General features: G+C 42.2%; 1 protein-coding gene and 1 non-coding gene across 8 annotated transcripts in view; one reads left to right on the top strand and one right to left on the bottom strand.

The window, feature by feature from the left end:
• The window catches only part of Slc23a2 (solute carrier family 23 member 2), a 105,186-nt gene extending 79,328 nt beyond the window's left edge, over positions 1-25,858 (bottom strand). The window contains exon 1 of one of the 7 annotated variants that reach the window (XM_074074391.1): positions 25,614-25,858. The gene's annotated coding sequence lies outside the window, so the exon portion shown is untranslated. Of the gene's footprint in view, positions 1-24,996; positions 25,108-25,247; positions 25,381-25,613 lie in introns of those variants that run through there. The other 6 variants (XM_074074392.1, XM_074074389.1, XM_020184030.2 and 3 more) reach the window with 6 other exon arrangements.
• LOC141423776 (small nucleolar RNA SNORA26) lies at positions 16,796-16,917 on the top strand. The gene has a single exon (XR_012448584.1). It is a non-coding gene; the product is annotated as a small nucleolar RNA SNORA26 (small nucleolar RNA).
• Positions 25,859-26,200: the final 342 nt, after the last annotated feature.

The raw sequence follows: 26,200 nt of genomic DNA, 5'->3' as shown, positions 1-26,200 counted from the left end.
ACTAACTATGCTTCTTCATCCAAGTCCATTCTCCCTGAGTTCAGGCAGTGACGGAGCCGTGTTTCCGCAATCGATACAGGTCTTAAGTGGTGGCTAGCAGAAAAATAAGACTGAAGAGTAAAGGGTATACCTAAAAGTGTGTCCAGCAAGCTGCTCGGTCAGGAAGGCAGGCGCTCCAACACAATGACTTTGGAACACCTAAGCCACATACCCTTATAAGCAGTCTGCTTAGCTGGGTGTGGCTGTAGGGACTGAAGCCAGTCTCGCTACAGTGTGAGACCCTTTATAGACAGACAGATACACAGATAATAGATAGGTAGATAAACAGACAGGCCAGCTGTAAGAATTGCTGACTGTCAAGGATCCTTTTTTATTTTAATGGGATTCTCACTATACTACTAACTCATGGAAATACAATCATATATAAGCTTTCTTGTAAAAAAAATGTGAAGTATAAAAAGAGCATAAAATTTAGTAGGGAAGCATGTGGATATACCACAGTCATTTAATATCAGCAGTCAAAAGCTCTAAAAATATCCATAAGCTCTGACCCAACAGTTTTTCTCTTAAGAAATTTATCCTAACAAAATAATTAGAATAGGCTCCAATTTTTCATTATGAGAGTGTTCACTAAAATACTGCTTAGAATAAGCCAAAGCTAGACAGGAAAAAGTTAATGCCTAAAAATAGATAACTGATTAAACTGAGAATTTACATATCATGTTTTTTTTTGCCATGCTGGGGATGGAAACCAGAGCCTCATGCATATGGGCAAGTGCTCTACCCATGAGTTACTTTCCCAGTCCCCATATTCTCGGAATATCAAAGGGATTAAAAAAAAAACTGGTAATATAGTGCTCACTGACATGGCAATCGTGTTAAATGAATCCCTGAGTGTAGCAAAAGGCAAATAGTAACACATACCAAAAGGTGAAGGGAAACGCCAAAAGGGAAAGTGATTATCTCCAGACAAGGTTGATTTTTTTTCTTCATATTTTTTTCATATAATTCAAATTATATGAAAATTATATAAATTATAAAAAATATAAATTTTTGTGGTACTGGGGTTTGAACTCAGAGCCTCATGTTTGCTAGGCAGGTGCTCTACCACTTGAACAATGGCCCCTGCTCATTTTCACAATTTTTAAAACCTAAGTCATTGTCTAAGGGCAATACTAAAAGAAATATACAGAGAAGACAGGGTAGGAGAGAAATGATGGCACTCAAAACTAGTGCTGAAGAAGCACACCCTTACTTGATAGTTATATGCTCCCCAACAGAGCAGGGGGCAGGGGTACTAAACAGAGGACAGTATCTCCCAGTAACTAGATACACAAGTCCCTCATCTCCAAGGCCTTGATGATAGCACCTGAGGAACAAAGAAAACCAAAGGTGTGGGCAGAAGACAGGCACCTGTCACATGCCTACTACACTCAGGGTTCCTGATCTTCTTGTGCTTCCTCCTCTTATTCTTGGGTCTCAACTTTTACAAAGGCAAATTTCATTTAACATTAGTTACTATACTTCATATTTCCTAGATGTGTAATTTTTTATTTGAAAAAAGTGTTCATTGAACCCTAAACCTTAACTTGTCTAAAATTATAAACTACAGACATATTTGTGATTTTTGGATAAAGAAAAAAACTGCTAAAAATGTACAACAGACTGACTATATTGTTATGTAATACAGATATAATAGGTTATATATATAATTTTTTCTTCTTCTCAAGCCAGGATGGGGACAGGAATCAATTTACTTGTTGAACATATTCAGAAACACTTTCCAGTTAATAGGAAACCTCTGAATGTGACAGAAAAAGAGTAAGGAAGGGGAAGCTGCAGAGGTACCCTTCAACTTGTGAGTATGCATTATTACACAGTTCCCAAAACAGAAGTGGCTGACATTATGAAAGATCCAAAAGTCCCAAAGCTTACAAGTTGAAGAAAACATATTACTCAGTGGTAGATTTCTCAGTGTAGATTAATTGCTGCAATTAATTCTACCTGTTTGCTTCTAATTCACTTAATGTAGGTACTTGAAAATTATCATGTGACTCCCATTTCAATAATATTGGACAGCACTGGTCCCAAGAAAAGTAGACACCAGGAAATGAGAGAAGAAAATGCACACAACCATGGTAATCTTGATCAAGCTTAACACAAGTGTTAAGTGTGTGTAAGCTTCTGACACCTTGATCTTACACACACACACACACACACACACACACACACACACACATCTTAGTCCAAATACCAAAACAAACTCTGTAATTAATACCTTCACAATCAGCTCAGTAGCCTGTATGGAGGAAGCAGGTGCCATATAACCTAAGAGTTCACACACACATAACTGGAGAAGGAGAAAAGGAACTGGATGCGAGGGAGGCCAAAGCAGAAATCCTTGTGCTAACAACAAGCTTGAGCTGAAAAAAAAAAAGGTGAAAAGGGCTGGAGTCAAAGACTCTCAGTGGAAGCCCAGAACCAGCACAAGGAATCTAAATTAAGACACAGGGCCCACAGGGTAAACACTACTCAAATCCAGAAGGGCTTTATAGCTACCAAATTGTAGGTTCCAGTTTTGCATGGTAAATCTAAAACAAAATAATACCTGTATTTGAAAAGGATTAACATTTAAAAGAAGGGTGCAAACGTATTGATGGCATTTTTCCATACCACATAAAAAGGCAGCAAACAGCTCAGACAATTTATAAACAGTTGGTCATAATCCAACACTAACATGCTGTTTTAAAAAAAAAAAAAATTGAAAAGACCAGAGTTCTTCTAATCTTCTTGGAAGCTCCTTCACGGTGACCATTAAACAACCATCTACCTTCTTTCTCTCTTTCCTTCTTATGCAAGCTCTGTATTCACCATCCATGTTTACAAAGGTTTTTGAAACTGCCCAATTTCTCCAGTAAATATTTAATTCTCTTGTTGCTACGAATCAAACCATAAACAGAACAACATTTTTATATAACATGTTTGGTTTAATGAGAAAGTAAGTCGTTGACGTCAATAACACACAGCCTATCAACCAAAAACACCAGAGTTACCAGACACTCTGAAGTCTCTCGGAAATCAGACGCCAATAAAATAAGAATTTTCCCTCACAGCACACGAAAAGCTTTTGCTTGCGTTTATATCTAAATCCCTCTGCATCTGTAGTAATTACAGCAACTTCTAAGATGTGCCTGAATCACACTTCTGGCACTGAGCACAGCAGGTATTGTCAGCTATGAAAGCCAACCACTGAAAGGTCACCTGTGTGTTCTTCATGGCAAAAATGAAAGGTTTTCTCTTTTCTTGGTTTAGTTAGAGCTTGCTATTTTAGGATCTGTTCAACTGACAGTCTGAAAGCAAAGGGAATGAAATCCACCATTCTACTAGATTCTTGACCGCAACCATGGTGTAGGCACTGAGACGGAAATGGACCACACCCAAAGCAATTTCCCATCCAGCTGGACAGCCTGGGACACTAAGTGAATAAGAGAAGAAACACATGGGAACCACAGAGCTGCACGATAATTCAGAGAAACAGAACTCCAGGCTTGAATCATAAGAACTGACTCTGGGAAGATTGGGGGTTAGCCTTGCAACAAAGCCAGAATCCTGAGAGGCAGGCTATCATGGAGGTCCAGAGCAGGAAGGTATATGACAACTCCAGCCAAACCATAGCACATGGGATGAAGTGGATGAAGAAAATTCCTCAGAGGGTCAAGGGGGCCTTGAAAGCCAGACTTTAAGGAAATGTGAGCTTTAAGGCAGGTGATAAGAGCAGTCTCCTGCAGAATCATCACAAGATGGAAGATCAAGAGCCCACTGCATCAATCCAAGTACAGATGTCCCTCAGTATTCTTTTGGGGACTGGTTCGAGGACTCCTCTTCGCCACCCCACCCCAATACCAAAACTCAAGGATGATCAAGTCCCTACATAAACGGCACAGTGTTTGCATGTAACATACGAGCGTCCTCCTGTATACTTTAAATCATCTCTAAATTACTAGAATACCTAACACAAGGTAAATGCTAAGTAAGTAGTTGTTATATGATACCGTTTAGAGAATAATGAAAGAAAAAAGTCTAGATGTTCAGTGCAAGTGCAATCTTTCTTCCAAATATTTGTGATCCACTGCTGGTTGAATTCAGAGGCAGAACCCATGGATGCTGAGGGTCAACTGTGTAAGAATCCTGGAAATGGGGAAATGACAAGAAACAGGGATGAATAGAGAGACTGACTTCAAAGAAAACAAGTGAAGACTTGGTGTCAAAGATGACCTTTCAGAACACAGGAGTCCCTTTTCAGGAATAAGGAAATGTGTACGTCAGTGGCAGAGCACTTGCCTAGCATGCAGGAAGATCTAGGTTCCAACCCTAACAAGGAGGATGGGGATGGTGGGGAGAAATAAGGAAATGGGCTTGATGAACCAAATCCTAGGAAGGGGGTGGATGTGCTAAAATCTCACTGAGTGATGCATACATTTGACAGGTGCCTACCAAAGACCACCAGCTATTTGAGAGAGAAACCCAATGAAACAAGAGACTTGTGAAATGGAACATAAAGGTGATAACTGAAACTTGGGACTGGAAACCATTTATTTTACAGGATTCCCAGACAGAACTCTCCTCCTCTCTCATTAAATATCCTTGTCATCACTAAATGTTATTTTTAAGAATGTAAACATGCACTTTGATGACAATGGCTTAAGGAAAAAACCCAGTACACACAGAAAGCAAACAGTGGAAGAAATACACAAAAATGTTTATAATAGTAGGATCAAGTATACTTTCTACTTCCTAACTTTTTAAATGGATCAAGTTTTTTTTTTAATAGTAAGCATAGGCTTCTTTTACTACAAAGTAAAAATAAAATACGTTTTTTTAAAACAAAAGGATCGGGTGGGTGGTAAGGGAGGGGGTGGGGGCAGGGGGGAGAAATGACCCAAGCATTGTATGCACAAATGAATAATAAATAAATAAATAAATAAATAAATAAAACAAAAGGATCCACTCTGTGCATTTATGAAAGCTCTTATAATTATACACCTGAATAGTGAATTTTACTGTATGTCAATTAAAAGTAAATAAAAACCATGACATTTTACATATCATACTGAATAAATTTAGTTTTGACAAGACTAAGTATCAGATTGTATCAATAAGAATGTCATTTCTTAACAGCTTTTTTTCAGGACAAGTTGCCAATCTATCAAAATTTTAAAACTTAAAAATTTTATACCTGGACACAGTGCCTCAAGCCTGTATCTAGCTACTTGGGAGGAGGAGATCAGGAGGATCATGGTTCAAGGCCAGCCCAGGCAAAAAGTTCACAAGACCCCATCTCAACCAATGGCTGGATGCAACGGTGTGTACCTGTCATCAAAAGCTACTACAAAGGCGCAAATGGAGGAGGATCAGGGCCTTGGCCTGGGCACAAAGTGAGACCTTATCTCAAAGACAATCAAGAGCACCAGTACCTCACACCTATAATCCTAGCTACTTGGGAAGCTAGGAAGTGGTTCGAGGCCAGCACAGGCAAATAGTTCTCAAGGCCCTCATCTCCAAAAACTAACCAGAGCAAAATGGTGGTGCAGGCACAGAGCCCTGAGTTCAAATCCTAATCCCACCAAAAAAAGAAAAAGAAGGGAAGGGGAAAGTATGCACCTTAGTAATAGTTGAGTTTAATTTCATTAACCTGCAGAACGCTTGAAAAATGGCGAGAGAACAGTTCTTAATTCCCTTCACCCCCAGGGTCCTCACGTGTGACCGAGGCCAAGAGCCCCAATAGCAGCAGGCACCCAACAAATATTTGCTGATGATAAAAAACCCAGAAGCATGGAAAGAAAAATGAAAATATTTACCTGCTACCTTGTAATTAATATAGGTGGCAAGACTGTGCCTGTTTATTTTCTAGTTTAATCTACTTACATGGAATTTGGCCTAAGAAGTCCATTACCTTATCATTAGCATTACCCTAACAACTCATTATTTCCAGATGGTTCATTTAGGCCGTTCCTGACATGTACGAAGGGTGAGGTCAAGTCCAAAAGGGTTCTAATGATAAAGAGCTGTCAGCATGGCTCTATCAGGAAACGAAAAGCTGATGACTGTGTTTCAGGTGCACCTAAATGATGTGAGGCAGACCTGTCTGGGTGCATCCTGTTACAAGTGGCCGAGCTCCATTTCTTTGTGCTGCTGAGGGTTCAAGCTCAAAGCCTCACAGGAAGTCCTGGTTAGTGGAGTCAAGTCTTACCTAGAGAACAGCAAATGGTAAATTCAAAGTAAGCAAAAACCTAGCGGGAGGCACTCTGCATGTTTCTCACTCAACCATGTACAATCCTAGAACTCGCTCTATTAGTCTTCCTTTTTCGTTTGTTTTGGCATACTTTAAATTGTACATGGTAAGGGCTTTCATCATGACCTTTCCATAGTGCAGAATCATCCCCTCTGTTACTCTTGTCTCATCCCCCTCTCCTTCCTTCCCTACCTCTTCACTCCTATAGAATGAACTCTCTGCTGTGTAAACTCTCCATTTACACAAAGCATTTTCAAAGACAGTATTTTCAGAACAAAACACAATCTTTGCTCTTAGGTGGGCTTTCTAAATGGGTAATTTTTTAACTTCATATTCCCTAGCATAGGGCTTTAGTTTAAAAGGAGAAAAACTGTAAGCCTGTTTTAATTCTATGCACTGTGCTATGCATCATACATGCATCATTTCATCTTCAGAAAAAAACTTCAGAGCTACCTAGTCCACATTCTGCAGGTAAGAAAACCCAAGAGGTAGCAGGTACCGGTGGCTCAAGCCTGTGATCCTAGCTACTCAGGAGGCAGAGACCAGGAGAATCACGATTCAGTCAGCCCAAGCAAACGGTTCTCAAGACACTATCTCGAAAATACTCAACACTACACAGGAATGGGTTAAGTGGTACAGCACCTGCCTACCAAGTATGAAGCCCAGAGTTCAAACCCCAGTACAGAAAGACAGAGAGACAGAAAGAAAGAACGATCAGAGAGAGAGAAAAACAAAAGAGAGAGAATTTCCCAAAAAGCTAGTCAAATTCTATTTCTTAAGGCTGGGTTGCTGATAGGTATACAGATGTTATTTTTATTATTCATTAAATGAATATGATTTATTCACTCTTGTAACTGTGCATACATTTCATAACACAAACAATACATTTCACAATACAGACAGACTCAGTGGCTGTCTGGAACAGCTGGCACAGCACCAACCATGAGCCTGGTCCTCCAAGGTGATGAAAGCAACAGTTAGCCAGAGTCTCACTGGAAAATACTTGTGCAAAGAATCTTTCAACTCTTACCATGTTCTTGGGCGAGTTAGCAGCAGGATCACTAGTGGCCCACAGGTAAGTAAGCACACAAATCAGGTTCACACCAGTCGGCCTTCAACAAGCAGACTGTGAGCCTGAATGCATGTGTGTGTGTGTACTTACGTATAATCTCAGAAACACTGGTCTTTTGCTGTTTGAAATCAGAAAAATTAAGGAAGTATAAAAAAGCGCTCATTTTAAATGATTAGAATATGAATTGGGGAGGGAGCTCAGAGGCAGAGGGCTTGCCTTACCATGTCCATGATCTTGGATTCATCCCCAGCATACAAAAAAAAGAAATTAAAAATGGATAAGAACACAAGTAGAGAAATTGATGTGTTTTCCCTTTTAAAACACTGTTTCTATGCCAGGCCAAAAAAAAAGTAACTTATTTTCCAAAATAAAATCATCTTTATAACCATAAATCTATTTTAAAGTATGTTAACTAAAACTCTACAAAGTCAGAAGAGAGGCACAAAGCGACATCCATCAATGAAGATCAGTCAAGAATAATGGAAAGAGCATGAAACAAATAAAAGAAACACTTTCACAAACCATAATAATGTATACTGCTTTAGAAAAATGCAGCTTGCACAGTATTTGTTGTATGATCCTGCTTTTTCTGAGCGGTATTAACTTATGTACCTGTGTGTGTACTCAGGAAAGAGCTGGCGAGGATACATTGCTTTGAAGTGGGGAGGGGGCAAATAAGAGATATTAAACCCTCCCACTTTATTTCACATAATTCTCAAAACCTAGAATTATTTTCCAATTACTTCTTTTGTATGCTTTTTTTGTAAATTATTTTTTAAAGAACTAAAAAATATATAAATCTTTTAAGTTCAATGGGGACAAAATTTTCAAGTCAACAGAATGTCATTTTAGCTACCTATCACCAAAAAAAAAAATCTGAAAGGGCAAGTCAAAGTGCCAGAATCCTTAAAGATTTATTTCTGAAAAGTGTTTCTCTACCCTGATTGGAAAGATGAGCGTTTGGAAGGACCTGGCTTTCTACTGCACTGGACAAGGATGTGAGACCAAAGCACAGATATGGGTCACAAGTTCTAGTACTGGGGGAAAAATGCAAATGTACTTTTTTGTTCCCTTAGCAATTGTGGCAGGTAAACAAATGTACTTTTGGGAAAGGAATCATTTTAGAAAAGAGTTAAACAGGAATAACCACTCTACAAACAAAAACAAGACTGGGTTATCATTGAGCACCCTTAAACTTATGTGGGAGCACAGGCAGACCACCCCTCTGCTTCATAGCTCCACCATACTCTGAGAACATGAAAATATGCCCCCCACACACAAGGACACAAGGCTGAGATGGAAGCCCAGGTTCCTGGAGCAGGTCAGCAGAACATCCCTGGGAGCCCCAAGGTCGGCTAGCTGACTTTCCTCCATAAAGGCCATGCTGAACTCACATAAAGTGTTTCTGCTGCTTCTTAATTGAGGTTTATAAAAGTACTGTAAGAGCAAGGCATCAGTGGTTCACATCTGTAATTTTAACTACTCAGGAGGTAGAGATCAGGAAGATGGCAGTTCGAAGCCAGCCCAGAGCAAACAGTTCAGAAGACCCTATCTTAAAAATATGCAACACAAAAACCAGGGCTGGTAGAGTGGCTTAAGTGATAGAGCAGCTTCCTAGCAAGCATGAGGCCCTGAATTGAAACCCCAATACTGTCCAAAGGAAAAAAAAAACCAAAAAACTGTAAGGTTGAGCATCTCTAACCTGGAAATCTGAAATCTGACACTTTGAGTGCAAACACTATGCCCTAAGTAAAATATTCTACACAATAAAACTTTGTTTAATGCACAAAATTACTTTAAAATATTATATGTAGCTGGGTGCTGGTGGCTCATGCCTGTATTACTAGCTATTCAGGAGGCAGAGATCAGAAGGATTGTGGTTCGAAGCCAGCCTGGGCAAAATAGTTCTCAACACCCTATCTCGAAAAAAATCCATCACAAAAAAGGGCTGGTGGAGTGGCTCACGGCGTAGGACCTGAGTTCAAACCCCAGTACTGCAAAATAAATAAATAAATAATATTTCATGTAACTGGGTACCAGTGGCTCAGGCCTGTAATCCTAACTACTTGGGAGGATGAGATGAAGAAGATCCTGGTTGGAGGCCAACCCAGACAAATAATTTGTGAGACCCTATCTCCAAAACAACCAGAGCGAAATGAACTGGAGGTGTTGCTCAAGCAGTAGAGTACCTGCTTTGCAAGGGTGAAGCCTTGAGTTCAAACCCTAGTCCCACCAAAAAAGTAAAATAAAATAGTGTATAAAATTCCTGTGCACTATGTGTCTAAGGTATACATGAAACATAAATGAATGAATTTCATGTTTAGAACTGGGTCTCATCCCCAAGATCTCTCATTACTGCAAATACTACAAAAAAAAAAAAAAAAAATCTGTGCCACTTCTTGTCCTGAGCATTTTGGATAAGGGATATTCAACTTGTATGCGCTGTGGTTCCCAAACCTTGAATTCATACAGAAAATAAATAAAAATCACCACATTTTTTGGCGGGGGAGGTAATATAGAATTATCTTTGTATTTTACCAGATTACTTAGCACCCATCACTAATTTGCACCATCATTTCCTCAAAAAGAGGTGTTAACTGTCCAGAAGTAGGAGGGGTAAACCCCCAGGGCCAACACCATCTACCAATCATTCAGCAGATGCTGAAAAGGTTGAGCAAACAACACCCCCCCAATCTAAAAAACCACCACCAAAACCTACTTAATGCAAATTGAAAGTACTTCACGAAGAGTCAAAGAATACTTCCTGAAAACAAGGGCAAACACAACACACTGCCCACTCTTCATTCTTTGTGTTTGTATTTGGTTAAGGGCTTACAAAAGAAGAGAAAGTGCACACTTAGAAATCTTGATGAAATGGGAAAATTCTTTTAGGAAAACTATTTTCTCAAAACCTGGACAAGTAACAATACATGAAGGGAGAAAAATCACAAAAGCAAAGAACTATCCCTGAAACAGGTGCAGGCTCAAATTCACAAGCTGTGTTATTTCCCAACCACAAGAAATGGGAATCCCATTGGGATTCCTTTGATCCATACATCTGTATCATTATTTTATGAACTATAAGTGCTTTTTACCCATTTTTCCAATAGGCATAGGGTTTTTCTTTTTCATCTTTTTTTGCTGGGATTAGGTTTAATCTTAGGGCTTCATGCTTGCAAAGCTGGCACTCTACCACTCGAAACACGCCTCAAATCCATTTTGCTCCGGTTGCTTTGGAGATGGGCGTTTGTCAAACTATTTGCCCAGGCTGGCCTCAAAGTGCAATTCTCCCAATCTCAGCCTCCCAGGTAGCTAGGATTACAGGCATGAGCCTTGGTGGTGTAGGATTTTTCTTACTCATTAGTAAGAGCTCTTTCCTTTTTGTGTTGTTTTACACCATTTGTTTATACCACTTGAAATAAAATTCATTTTTTAAAAATATTTTTGAAGTTTTTTGCAATTTCTATCATTTTCATGCTTAGAAAGCCTCTCCCCACTTCAAAATCAGAAAAATATTTGTCATCATTTTCAGCTAGGTATTTTTAGTGAAGTTTTAAAATGTTTAACACCTATTCCTTTAAAAATACATATTCAACAAAATCCTGTTTTAGAAAAAAAACTACATGTATATAATTGTATTCACTTTAATTGCAAGACAAGTAAGTAATGGCTATTTAAGGACTGTAAATTATGATAGCAAAATGATTTATGGTAAAATACTGTAAAGCCATTTTGTAGTATCTGATGACTTGGATTAAGAGTCAATCTGCTACTATATAGGGGGAAAAAAGGAGAATATCCTCATTTTTCACAAAAACCCATTCAGAGCCAGAATCCTGGCACCCGGGAGGCTGGGGGAAGAGGATAATGAGCTCAAGGCCAGCCCAGACTACATAATGAGACTCCCTCTAATGACAAAGGAGGCACAATAACAACCACCCAAAAAACAAAACCGCTGGGTTTGCAAGCCTGGCAGATGAAGACACAAAGACACTTACTTGAGCATAAGTGGCAATCCTCCCAAGGTGTCAAAACGCAGTTGATGTCTTACCTCTTCATTCTGTTTCATTTTACGTTACGAATGAAGATGTAGTATAGTCATGATTTTAGTTTAAAATTCATAAATACATGTGCAAAAAAGCCATTAAAGATAATTGTGTCCAATGCTTAAGTTGTCACTATCTTCAAAAAAAAAACTAGATCTCTTCCCACACTTAGCATGCTTAATCCCATATTACAAGTGGGATAATCAAGCCAGGCACCGGTGGCTCACATCTGGAATCCTAGCTACTTGGGAGGCTGAAATTGGGAGGATTGAGGCTCAAAGCCAGCCTGGGCAAATAGTCTGAGAGACTCCATCTCCAAAATAACCCGAGCAAAATGGGCTGGAGGTGTGGCTTAAGCGGAAGAACACCTGCTTTGCAAGCACAAAGCCCTGAGCACAAACTCCAGAAGAAAAAAATGATGCCCCTTTCAAAAACTTAAATAACCAGAAAACTTACAAAGATTTATGCAAAGGCAGATCAGCATTATATTATGTTCACCACAGGGGAAAAAGGCTCATGAGCCAAAGACTCAACAGTACAAGGACTTGTCAAGTAAAACACAATGCATTCAGCACAAACGAGCTGCTAAAATCATGTTTTAGGGCTGGAGGAGTGGCTCAAGTGGCAGAGCACCTACCTACCAAGCATGAGGCCCAGAATTCAAACCTCAGCACTGCCAAAAAAATTGTTTTAAATCATGTTTTAAAGAACTATTTAATGATTTAGTCACATTCCTGAGACATATTACTACATAAAAAAGGTCACAAAAGCCTTTGTATGGTCTCTATTTTGAAACAAACACAATTAATTATATATAATATATATGTGTACATTTATACACACATAGAAAACATACTTTCAAACACAATCAGAGAAAAAGAATACTTAGTAAAATAAACTGCTTTATTTCACCACAATCCTAGTATTTCTTACTATCTATAGAACAGGATGCCAGTCCCACTTCCAGATGTTTTTATGGTAATTCTGATAGTAATTCTGACCAATAGCTTCACATACTTCAGCAGGAATTCCAGCCAATAGCTTCAGTGTTTTCTTTATGACAGTTCCTAAGATAGCTGTTAGTTTCCTGTGCATTTTTCTTAATCCATTTCCCATTGCAAAGGCAAAATGAACAAAAATTCCTGAGAAGTGACACTCTCCAGGGACTCTTCTCTTCTCTCCCCCTCTCCCCCTCCCCCCATAGTCCAAGAACAACTCTACACACCCATGGAAAAATCAATTTCAAAAATCATATAACTTCTCCAGAGAGCATCAGTGATCACATTAAATTGAGATAGTGTGCAAACAGACCTCTAATACATCCGTCAGCAAAAGGGACACAACGCAAGAGTTATAGTTAGTAACGTGCGCATTTCCTCCCCATCGCATGTTCAGTCAACTATGCCAAGTAGAAGTGGTAAAAATCTGCACTTCTGTTCATTACAGTGGTTTTCCTCTCTGGCTATACACTGAAACCGCCTGACTCCAATACTCAGGGTGAACTTACTCCTGATAACTGCATCCCAATGTCAGAGATGAGATGAGGAGGAATCCCCAGTTGTTTTAAAAGTCCCCTAAAGTTCTGTTCAAGTTAGGTATAACTGATTTCAAGCATTTTTCAAACAACAGAGCTGTCTGAGGTCAGTGTTTTGTTTTGTTTTTAATAAAACCAACAAAAAAAATAGAAAAATGAGGCACGTGGGTGCACCTGTAATCCCAGCACCTGGGAGGCAGGAAGAGTGAAAGTTCGAGGTCAGCCTGAGCTATATACATAGAGCCCCCAATCTCAAAAATGTCAAAAAGAAAAAAAGTAGACTAGGATAAAAGAAAGTATCAGAATGCATTGCTCCTATTGGACACAAATACTGTCTCTGAAATTTTTCAGTTGAAAGCACTCGGGGTATAGCTCAATGGTAGAGCAGCTGCCTCGCATGCATGAGGCCCAAGGTTCAATCCCCAGCACCTAAAAAACAAAATGAAATTCTTGATACTACTACCCAAACTGATCTAACAATTCAATGCAATCATCCATCTGTCTCTTTTGGCAAAAAAATAACAAACTGATCCTGAAACTCATATAGGACCAATAGCCAAAGCATCTCCTAACCAATAAAAAGAACAAAACTGGAAGACTTTTCCCAATTTCAAACTTAATATAGTGGTTCAAGTCTGTAATCCTAGCTACTTAGGAGGCTGAGATTGGGAGGACTGAGGATCGAGGCCAGCCTGGGCAAAATACTTTTGAGACCCACTCTCCAAAATAACCAGAGCAAAAATGGACCAGGGGCATGACTCAAGGGTTAGAATGCCTGCTTTGCAAGTGCAAAGCCCTGAATTCAAACCCCAGTCTCACCAAAAAAAACAAAAAAAAACAAACTGATAAGGATAGACATACAAACTAACAGAATATAACTGAGAATCCAGAAATAAACCTTAACTTCCAATCTTTAAAAATGTGTCATGACAAACTCAGTGGGGAAAGGGTTGTCTTGTCAACAAGTGGTGCTGAAATACCTGTAAAAGAATGAGGTTGGATCCCACTACCTCCAAACAAACTCAAAATGGATCACAGAAGTAAATCAAAGATCTAAAAACTATAAAAATCTCAGACTTTATCAAAATTAAAATATGTGTCTCAAATGACAGCAGCAGGAAGGTGAAGAGACAATCCACAAGATGGCAGAAAATATTTCCAAATTACGTACCACTTAAGGGACTAAGACACAGGGCATTAAGAACAAAGAATGAGCCGGGTGCTGGTGGCTCACACCTGTAATCCTAGCTACTCAAGAGGCAGAGATCAGGAGGATCATGGTTCAATGTCAGCCCCAGGAAAACAATTTATGGAGACCCTATCTCAAAAAAGCCCATCACAAAAAAAGGGCTGGTAGAGTGGCTCACATGGTAAAGCACCTGCCTAGCAAGCATGAGGCCCTGAGTTCAAACCCCAGAACCACCAAATAAAAAGAAAAAAAAGCAAAGGAAAAAGGGTAAGTAATGGAAGGGGGGAAAAAAAAGAGAGAGAAAGACCACAAATTGTATGATTCTGTTTATATGTCAGTTTAGGCAATCTATAGATTACAATCTATAGATTACACGTTGCCAGGGGATGGGGCAAAGGAGGGAAAAATGCTCTGAGATTAGGTAGTAGTGGTTCTAAAACTCAGTGAATATGCTAAAAAACAACCAGAGTGTCTTTTAAAAGGGCAAGTGTATGGTATGTTGAGTTATCTCAATAAAGCTTCTTTTTAGTATTATTCTGAGTATCAGGAAGCCTCCCCAAGCCCCCACACCAGCATTCCCACAGAATTCACAGGGTTCCTTTTTCATAGGAGTCTGTGAATAAAAAACCTTTTGAACCCAAAGGCCTAACTTCATAACCATGTATTTATACCAGGTCATAAAATCAATTTAGGGTATCATAACCAAGTATTTTTTTCATGAAATAGGAATAGAAAAAAAATCAGAATACACAGCATGCAAAGTAATGTGGTAATTCTATGAAACTTTTGTTTGAAATACATACACCAAGATAGATAGATAGATAGATATGTAGATGAAAAGTAGGTCAGTCAAAACAGAGTCTGGAAAATGTATTTTAGGAGTTGACAGACACTTCAAGAAATAAAACAGAAATGTGAGATCTCAGAGCCAAAAACAGAAATTAAAAAAAATAGTTGAAGGCACTCTGGCACATTACTCTAAGTAAACTAAACACCAGAAAAAGTGAATTTGACCTTGTACTGTTTTCTCAGGTCACATGTAGTAATATATTCCCTGCCCAGTCCATCTCCCAGGCTTCTGCCAAGCACTCAGAGAAGCTTTCTGCTCCCACTAAACCTACAGTTCCTCTAGTGGAGTCTACAGCAGACCCCAGAAGGAATAATGACAGAAGGGAACACATACCCTGTACCAATCACTGGGGACAATGCAGGGTCACAGGATGGGCAATCAGGAAAGGGGAGGGCCCCAACTCACACTGGGTGTCACAAGGTGTAACACAGGGTCAGGTGTGCTAGTTGAGGATCGAGGGGAGAAAGAGCAACCAATCAACACTGCTTATACTGAGTTCATGGGTGAAAGAATAAAGCAAAACAAAAACACAGAAAACTTATAAGGAAGAGAACATTTTCAAAAAATCTCTACATAAAAGATGCAAGCAGCTGCAAAATACAACAGCATGAGCTAAAAACAGAAGCCCTTGGATGAGCCTGAAGCTCCATCTCGCCGGAGTTCTTCTGGTGAGGACTCTTGAGGTCACCCTCCTATCAAAAGGGAAAACAGAACTTACTGGAAAACTACCACAACAACAGGTAGGTTTTTTGTTTTTTTTTGCGGCACTGGGGTTTGAATTCAGGGTCTCATGCTTGCTAGATAGGTGCTCTTACTGCTTGAATCACTGGTAGATTCTACCAGGGATCCCAGGGTCAATGTCAAGGTGGGCTTTGTTCATTAAAAAATAATAGTAACAACAATATGTCAGAGGCCGAGGATACAGCTCAGTAGTAGAGCACTCAAAGGCCCTTAACTGGGCTTAAAGCACAAAAAAAAAAACCTTATGCTATTATAATGCAGTGGAAGACAGACAATAGGATACATCTTGGGGGTGGGGGTAGGGGGGAGAAATGACCCAAGCCTTGTATGCACATATGAATAATAAAATAAAAAAAAATAGGATACATCTTTAATATGTTAAAGATTTAATATAAAAATTTTAGCGCTGGGCTCCAGCTGCTCACGCCTGTAATCCTAGCTACTCAGGAGGCAAAAGGAGACCCTATCTCAAAAAAAAAAAAAAAAAGACTGGCAGAGTGGTTCAAGCAGTAAGAGCACCTGCCTAGCAAGCATGAGACTCTGAATTCAAACCTCTGAATTCAAACCTCAGTGCCACAGGAAAAAAAAAAAGTGTGTGTATATTTCATTCCAAAAAAAATTAAGAATAAAAAGAACCGACCATGATCACATTTCATTTTCCTTGCAAACACATAAAAAGACTTCATTTCCTGGGCCTCTTGCATCTAAGACAGGGCCAACAGATTGTGGAGGAAATATTACTTCCAAGCATGGTCCATAAAAAAAAAAAAAAAAATCTTCTACGCACAAAATTACATGGCAAATTCAGAGACCACATTTTGGTTTTTTTTCAGTGCCAGGGGCTTTGTACATGCTAGGCACCTGCTCCATCACTGAGCAGCCCAAGGTCACATCTCAAAGTCAACAGTGCTGTAAGGCAGAAGGAGCATGCATTGATAGTGGTGCATGCCTGCAATCCCAGCACATGGGAGGCTGAAGCAGGAAGACAGCAAGTTTGAAGCCAGCCTGAACTACAGAATGAGACTCTTAAAACAAAAACAAACAAACAAACAACAAAAAACGCCCTTTCCGGCACCCTCTTAAGGTTGATGCAGTGCCTTAAGAGGTTAACACAGAAGGGGAAAGGAAACCTCCATAAAACCCAGAGAAGAGACTGTAAAACTCCTCCCTGCATCTCGTCTGGAGTCACAGCTGGGAAAAAAAAAAAAAAAAAACTTCGAAGGCAGAAATTAGGAAGATCAAGGTTTGATTCAAGACCAACCTGGACAAAAAAGTTAGCAAGTACCTTCCCACTTCAATCAAAAAGTTAGCGAGACTCCTTCCTTCCCCGACATCTCAATAAAGCCGGGCATGGTGGAGCACACCTCTGGTCTCAGCTACATGGGAGGTGTAGGTAGGAGGATGGTGATGTGAGAAGGGCCCAGGCAAAGGAGACCCTGTCTGAAAAACAGGCTCAAGTAGTAGAATGCCTGCCTAACAAGCGCAAGTACTGTCAAAAAAAAAAAAAAAAAAAAAAGGATAGAAGGAGCCTAGATCCTTAAGCCACTACTGAGGAGAGGCACCCAGAAAAATATGGGCAAGAAGTAAATTTTTATTTCAGTAGGCCACAGATTTTGGCTAGTATTAACTACCCCTGAGTAGTACAGTTGCATTCAGACGAGGAGCAGCAAATGTTCCTCACACTTGTTCTTTACTAGCGTGGAAATAGGGAAGAGGGGACAAGAAAGGGAGATAATCTCGTTCTAAATGGAAAATACTTCTAAATAAAGTAAAGTGAACAAGTATAGACCATTGTTAGGAAAACTCTAGACACAGTGACTTTGCCCTGTCCATGGTCAGAACAACTTAGTATTATAAAGATAGGCTGGGGTTTAGCTCAGTGGTAGAGTCCTTCCCTAGCATGCACAGAGGCCGGGCCAATGACAAGTTTCTCCCGATTAATTTATACATTTAATGCAATTTCCCATTTAGTTTTTGTTTTTGTTTGTTTGTTTTGGTGGGACTGAAGTTTGAACTCAGGGCTTTGCACTTGCAAAGCAGGTGCTCTACCTCTTGAACCATACCTCCAGCTCATTTTTCTCTGGTTACTTTGGAGATGGGGGTCTCAGAACTATTTGCCTGAGTTGGTCTCAAACCTCAATCCTCCTGGATCTCCTACGTAGCTAGAATTACAAGTGAAATTTTCCATTTAAAGTATTTTGAAGCTGGGCTCCGGTGCCTCACACCTGTAATTCTAGCTACTTGAGAGGCAGAGATCAGGAAGATCAAGGTTCAAAGCCAGACACGACAAATAGATTGTGAAACCCTACCTTGAAAATATCCAACACACACACACACACACACACACACACACACACACAAAGCTGGCTGGCTGGCAGAGTAGGTCAAATGGTAGAGAATCTGCCTAGCAAGCATGAGGTCCCGAGTTCCAATCTCCAGTACTGCCAAAATAAATAAATAATTAAAGTATTCCGAAATCCTAAATTGAAAAACACTGGGGGAAAAAAATTGAGTGTAGGCACTACCAGATAATAAAGCCAACTATAAAGTGATTATAATTATTAAAATAGAAAGCTCATGGCAAAGTAATACACAGATAAATAAAACATAAGTCCCAGAACATGTCCAAGGAGTCAGCATATAATGAAAAGGATTAAGTTAATAAATTAATAATGAATGAATGACAATGGGAAAAATGTAAACTAGAGGGGAAAATAATCCTTACTTCATACCATACTCCAATACAAGTATCAGATTAATTATAACCAAACTTTGTAAGAACTAAGAAAATGAAGAATATTTACAAAGTCTTGGGGTAAAAAAGGCATGAGAAAGAAAAAAAATTGACAAATTTGAATTCAAAGTCTAAGAAAAGTATTTGCAACATAGGACAAAAAAAATTAAAATCTTAACTGAGCATTTCTCAAGTGGGGTGGAGGCAAGGATCAAAAGTGACATATCTAGCAGTGTGGACTTCACTCAAAGAGTAAAGAGGGAAAATGTCTCATTAAAACAAGCACTGATGTTTCTGGGATAGAATAAAAAATTCATCAAGTTTTAGATGAAACAGAAGACTTAAAAGAAGTGTCATGCTTGTTATATTCCCAAACACTTCAGTATATTCATGTATTCCCCCAAATCATTCGTTTGTGGAATATTTTGTGAAGCAATGTCTTAAAAAATAAAAAGCTCTTGACAAAAATAAACAAATGAACTCAACAGTAAACTGTCGGCACTGGTCACACCTCCATCTTGCTGTGAAGCAGGGGTCAGCAAATCTTTTCTTATAAAGGGTCAGACAGTAAATAGTTTAGGCTTGCAGATTATTCAGCCTCTTGAGGAAGCATGGGTGTGTTGCAACACAGCTTTGCAAGAACAGAGAAATCAGCACCTGGGAACTTATTAGAAACGCAAATTTCTGGGCCCTCCCTGAACTTCTGAATGAGAAACTCTGCGTAAGTTTTCCTTTTTTCTTTTTTGGTGGTACTGGGATTTGAACTCCTGAATGAGAAACTGTGACATATAAGAGCTACCATGTTAGACAAGAAAGAGGTTGTAGTCCCCAGCCAAGGTGATTTGCCTTTCAAGACGGCAAAGGATTTTAGCCAGCGATGCGAAAGACAATAAAGCCAAACTAGACTTGAGGATGAAATCCTAACGTAGAATGTAGGACAAATAGCATGTCCTTCCCGAAGTCAAAAGTAGGGTGAAGACTATCCCCAGAGCCATAAAACCAAGACCTCTGTGATGAAATGATGGTCCACAATGAAAAAGCTTATTCAAATTTAATTAAGTGAATGAAGCTGATGGTATGTTTGATTTACTTGAGCAAATGGAAGCTGGTGTTAAAAAAAAGAAAAAGAAAAAGAAAACGTGAGGTGGAGGTGGAAGGGTCAGGGAAAATTCCTACAGGGACAAAAGGGGCACTAACAAAAGGAGTTCCAAGCTAGGGCACATAGAGGAAAACACTGTAGCCACAAATGAACCCCGCAGAAGGAAGCTAATCTTCAGCCTCAGCCTCCTCCCAGTGTCCCCTCCACTCTGTCTTGGAAGTTTTCTCAAATGCTCATCTGAACACATCATCTCTTCTGAGAACCTGATTGCCTTCCACCATGATACAGGGTCAAAGGCCCCTTTGGGCCTTATCCCCATCACATCCTTTACTTGCTCCCTTTCACATGTCTCTCCACCTTCACTCTTTGCTGTCACTGATCCCTCCATCTGGAACGTTGTTCCCAACCTTCCAGCCCAGTCCCCTTGGGGGGACTTTCAACCCCAAGTCCTTTAAAAGCACCCTAGAACACAGACATAATATAATTAGAGTCTCACTTTGAGGTTGATAACTGACCAGCCTGGGTGGGGCCAAATCATTACTCTGCTACTCAGAGGCATTATGACCCCCAAACCTCAGCATCCCCAGGATAAAATGTGAATAGTTAAGACCTATCCCACAGGGTTAATGTGACTAAATGACAGTAGTAAAAATAGAAGTGCTAGGCAGAGCAACTGGCACCCAAGAGTCACTGGCTTTCCTGCCCTCTTCTATACCAACAGGAACTTAGAAACACAGAGCTCAGATAAAAGCTGGAAACAGTGCTCTATCATTAAGGTCTCCAAAGTTTCATGGAGTGTTGGGAGAATTCAAGACCTAAAAGTTAACTAATAGAAGTTGCTGGAGCTCCAGACTTCCTTCCTGTATAAAATGCAGACCAGAAGCACCCTGCCTGCCAGTTGGTAGGACAAGCAACAATGATCTCAAGTGCCCAGCACATCATTTACACCATCAGCACCAGCATTATTTCATTGGTCTTACCACAAGGACTCACTGTCTTATCTTTCTAGAGTCCCCAATATTGCCTAGACAGGTTCCTACAGAGAGGTGCATCTTATGAGGCTATACTCACATTCAACTTAGGAGATGTGGACTCAACTCTGTTAAGATTCACACACATATAAGAAGTAGTCATCTAGACAGGTGACTTTCACCAGGTACTCAATGAGATGCCCAAGGGCAACTGACACAAGAAAGCCTGACCATCAGCTGCTTTGGACAAAACCTATAGAAAGAAGATGGCTCACACCTGTAATCCTAGCTACTCAGTGGGCAGAGATCAGGATTACAACACAGGTAAATAGCTCTCGAGACCCTTTCTCGAAAAAACCCATCACAAAAAAAGGGCTAGTTGAGTGGTTCAAGGTATAGGCCCTGAGTTCAAGTCCCTGTACCACAAAAAAAAAAAAAAAAGGCCTATAGAAAGAACCCCTGGCCGTGGACTAGAGAAAGCCATTCTCTTTCATGGAGTGAATTCCCTTGCAGAGCCTTAGAAGTCACCTAGGCAGAAAGAGGAGAGAATTAAGATAGAGGACAAGAAGATTTACATTTCCAGGTGAGGAGAAATCCCAGAAACACTGGATATTATTTCCCCACATGGATGTACCAGATTGGCATCACAACTTCACATGCCCTGAACTTGCTTCTGAGGCACCTCAGCTCATGGTCACTTTCTCTCTAGGTGCTCAGGCCAGGAACCTTCTCTCCTCACGCCTGGTCCATCAGGATATCACCTCAGCCCTACCTTAGAATCCAATCACTTCTCAGTGTCTTTCTCCTACCCTCCTCCTCCCCAGCCATCACCCTGGTCCCACCTACCACCCTCAGCCCTACCCTGCCTTCCATCTGTTCCCACATAGCAATAGCCCAAGTGTTCCTGTTAAAAATTAAATCAAGCCAGGCGCCTATGGCTCATACCTACAATCCTAGCTATTTGGTGGGAAGCTGAGATCAGAAGGATCAAGGTTTGAGACCCAATCTAAAAATAACAGAGAGAAATGGACTGGAGGTGTGGTTTAAACTGTAGCGCGTGCCTCCTTTGCCTTTGCAAGAGTGAAGCCCTGAGTTCAAAACCCAGTCCCACCAAAAAAAAAAAAAAAAAAAAAAAAGGGCTGGGGGTATAGTTCAGTGGTAGAGTATGAGTTCAGTTAGTCAGCATGGCAGAGCCCTGGGTTCAATCCCTAGCACGGGGGTGGTGGCGGGGGGGGGGGGGGGGGGGGAAGAACAGGGAGAGATGACACTGAGAAAAGGCCATAAGATCACTCAATGAGAAGATAGCCTCCTACAAGTCAAACAAAGAGCCCACACCAGAAACCAAACATGCCAGAGCCTTGACCTTGGAATTCCCATCCTCCAAGAGCTTTAAAAAGTAAATTTCTGTGCTTAACTAAGTCTCCCACTCTGCTGAGAAAATGAGAAGACTGCCATATTTTGCTACGGCACTTAATGACCCCAGGTCTGTCAGATTCTTTAATCTGTAAGTCTTTTATCTGCCTTCCTTACTAACGTACAAGTTCCATTTGGGCAGGGAATCTTCCTGCAGGATCTAACCACCAAGAACACTGCCCTTCACAAAGTAGGTACTCAATGTAGTAAAGGCATGAAAGGCTGCGAGTGGTGGCCCAGCTCCTAGGGAAGCTGGGACAGGCGGTCACTTGAACAAGGAGTTTGAGGACAGCCAGTCGGCTGTAACTCTAGCACTTAGGGAGCAAAGGTGGGAGGATCAGGAGTTTGAGGGTAAAGTTCAGTGTCTGTGAGACCCTATCTCAAAAACAAAAAGACAAAAGAGCTAGGAGCGCAGTTTGCATGAGGCTCTGGGTTCAATCCCCACAACCAGAAAAAATAAATATTTAAAAATAAAATAAGCCAGACACCAGAGGCTCACATCTGTAATCCTAGCTACTCAGGAGGCAGAGATCAGGAAGATCGCAGATCGAAGCGACCTGGGCAAAAATAGTTCAGGAGACCCTATCTCGAAAAAATCATTCACAAAAAAAGGGCTGATGGAGTGGCTCAAGGTATAGGATCTGAGTTCAAACCCCAGTACCACTAAATACATAAATAAGGAAAGGTCTATAAGAAAGCAGAACTCAATTATGGAAGCACCAACAAACTAGAACTCCTGTTAAAGTAACAGGCTAGAAATAGCAAAAACCAGGAGGAAAATGAGAAGAGTGACATGGGGCACACAAAGGGCTCATTTAAACTGGAGGCAGTAATGCACAGCTTAGTCCAGACCCTCAGCCCTCAAAAAAAACAAGTAGGAAGAACAACAGGGTGTAAAAATGAATTAATAAGGTTATCACACTTGGGAACCAACAGACTGGTGTGTGGGAGTTTTATGAGCAAGGCCTGGAAACAGGTCAGGAAGGGTTTTAAGATTTTTAAATTTAAAAAGAGTAACCAGTTTAAATAAAAATAAGGTTTTTAAAAGATTCCATTTACAGGTACAAAGCACCATATAGATGCAAATTATTACTGCTGACTTTTAATTTCCTTAGCCAAAATGAGGAAATTCCTTAACCCACAGTGGAAATCAGATATAGGTTCCTAGATCGAGACCAGGTTTGTCTTACTGAGACACTGAAAAATACAGCAATAGCCAACTCAATATTTCCAATAACCAACAAACTAGACCTTCTACTCCTTGAGTGCAAATAGCCTGGGTTTTAATCAGGAATAATTTGTTCAAACGTACTTGGCACCAAATTAATAGGGGGAGGGGCAAATGGACAGATGGATGGATGGGTGACAGGCTACACATAACTCATTCCTGTCATACAAAATCTACTAGACTCTTGTCATAGGAAGACTACTAGTCATACACAAATGAGACAGGCAGTCTAGCCAGTTCTTTCAAAGCATTTTTTCAACTTCTTTTTTTGAGGGGTGGTAATGGGGTTTGAACTCAGTGTGTCTGATTGCTAGGCCAGTGCTCTACCACTTGAGCCACACCTCCAGTCCTTTTATTGTTGTTGTTGGATACAATTTCTCTATGTAGCCCAGGCTGGCTTTCAACTCCGGATCTTCCTGCCTCCACCTCCCAAGTGATGGGATCACAGGCATGTGCCACAATGTCACCTTACACATCTTCATAGACGTTTAATCTCAGCCTAGTGTGCTAGTCAGAAAACACAAGTGCCATACAACTATGGGGGGGGTGGGGAAGGATGCACGGGGGAACTGTCAACAAAAAGTTCCTGAAATACCTACTTTCTTACAAAAATCACTTCCCATTCCAAGCGAAGAAAGCAAAGAAAAAAATGCTCTGGTATAAAAAGAAGCCAGTCGCCATTTTAGCAAAGGAAATACTCTAAAAACAGATACCCCCACACTGGGGATGTCAGGTGGACCGGGTAGCTGGTTGGACACACCTGAAGCCTTTTAACTCACAGGTAAGTCATGAGGGCTTACACTGCACACATCCACCAGTGCTCAAAAGCATTAAATGTTTGGAATAGTGAAGAATGGACAGTAATTCTGCATCTCCTATAGGGTTAACTCTAACCCAGAGCTCTGAATGTTTGAGCTGAATGGACCCTTTAAAATCTCAGAGTCAACCACCTTCAGGGTGTCGGGCAGTCAGGAGCAAAGGTGAAAAGGTAGATGTAGACAACTGGAAAGGGTGAGGCCAGAGCCTAACAGTACTCAAGTACAAAACCATAAAAATAAAAAGGCTCAGGCCTGATTCTAGCCTTTTGCTTTGGAGAGGAGGAAACCGGCTGAGGGAGGTCACATGGCCAATGACTGCTGAAGCCAAATGTGTCCAGACTCTGGTCCATGTCCTCACATATCCCTGGCCTTCTCCGCTCACGGATGACCCAAATGTCAGCAGGCAGCATCTTTCACCTTCCATCTCCCAGCATGGCAAAAATAAAATTAACAGCTCCTGCAAACGACCCGGCCTCCAGAAAGCCCTCACAAGTAACTTTCTTCCACCTGCACTTGCCCTCCTTTCCCGACAACCACTCATTTCCCATCAGTCATGCTTAAAACCTCCTGGTCCACAGGCCGAGTTCCCACCAACCACCCATCCGATGCAGGGCCATAAGGAGAAAATTCTAAGCCCTTAAAGCAGTCACACTCGAAATGTCATTTTCTGTATCCAGAAAGGTGGCAAGATGGGAGGCCCGCGACCCCGGGGAGTGGGGGCGGGGGGGGGGACAGGCCAAAGAGAAAGGCCCTGAGTTCGGAGCAGCGGCTTCTAAAATTACTTGGCACAGCCTTTGTAGGAGGGAAGCAATAGGAAAGGCATCCCCCTACCCCTGCCACCCCCTGCCACCCCTCCGAAGGGCCCCGAATTCCGGGGGACGCGGGGAGCGGACTCGCACCATCTGGGGAGGGGCGAGGGGTGCGAACCAAGGACTCGCGGACGCTGCACGCGGGAGGAGGCGGTGGCGGCCAGCGGGTCCCGGGGTGGTGGGGGGGGAACCCCACTTACCACCCGGCAAACGCGGCCTGAGGACTGGCAAGGCCCGGCCACCAGCAGCAGAGGCTGGGGACGCCCGGCATCCCGTCCCGCGCGGCCCCAGCACAGCGGTCGTACGGGAGGACGCAGGCCGCGACGCGGGGTCGGTGACAGCGCGCGGGGGCCGTGCCAGGCCGGCCTCGTGGGCGCGGCGGGCAGCGGGCCACCCGGCCGACAGGTGCAGCCCGCGGGCGAGGCGTGGGGCGCGGCGGCTCGGCTCTCACCTGGCTGCAGCTCGCTAGGCTCCCGTTCGCCGCCGCCGCGCCTCGGCGTCGCAGTGCCAGCCGTAGCCACCGCCTCCGGTCCCCGCGTCAGCAGCCTGCAAAATGGCGCCGCGGAGGGGCGGGCCGGGGGCGGGGAGCCGCGGAGCCGCCCGCCCCCGCGCCGGCCTTGGGGCCCACCTCCCTCCCCTCCCCCGACCCCCGCCCTCGGGCCGGCCAAGGGAGGGGGGACCCGGGAGCGCTCCCCCGAGCATCCCCGACCGCGCACCAGCCGTCCCCTTCCCGGTCCTTCCTTCCCTTTCCCTCCCCCAGCGGCCAGCTCGCCCCCACCCCCCGACCTTCCCCGTCACACCTGCTCCGGGGACCCACCTGGAAGGCCGAGCGCTCGCCCAGGACTCTCCCCTCCAGATGCTCCCTTTTATGCTGCTGGTCCCGGAGCCCTGCCATCGCTGCACCGTGATCTCAGGCAGTGGGCGGTGCACGGCGCTCAATGGGTGGAGTAACCGCTTTCAAACACGCTTCTCCAATTAGGCCGTCAGGTTGCTGCAACTCGGGTCCAGAGGTCCGCGTTGCCAGACGCACACGCGGTAACCGAGACTCGGGCTTCTCGCCCTTGAGTTCTCAGGGGGAGCGTGCTAGAAGCACGTTCTGATCTAGTGAGTTGGGGTACCGCCCGGAATTCTGCAATTCTAAAATGACACCCCGTGATGCCCAGGAATCAGGTGCTTGGGCTATGGGTAAAAACCCCCGCTCAGTCTTCTGCGTGCGGCAGCCTGGCCATGGGGACTTCACTTAAGGACGCCCTGGCTGGGCCCCACCACCAGAGGAGCTGAAGATGGAGGTCTACAGAGAGGCTCCAGAATTTGCATGTCTCTACAAGTTCCCAGGTGATGCTGATGCCGCTGGTCTGGGGCCCACACTTGGGAACCACAGAAGAAACCATCAGTGTGCATATC

Source organism: Castor canadensis, chromosome 5 (assembly GCF_047511655.1).
Source record: "Castor canadensis chromosome 5, mCasCan1.hap1v2, whole genome shotgun sequence".
In the NCBI taxonomy this organism is placed as follows: Eukaryota; Metazoa; Chordata; class Mammalia; order Rodentia; family Castoridae; genus Castor; species Castor canadensis.
The sequence above is the reverse complement of the archived record's forward strand: the minus strand, read 5'-3'. Positions and strand labels throughout refer to the sequence as shown.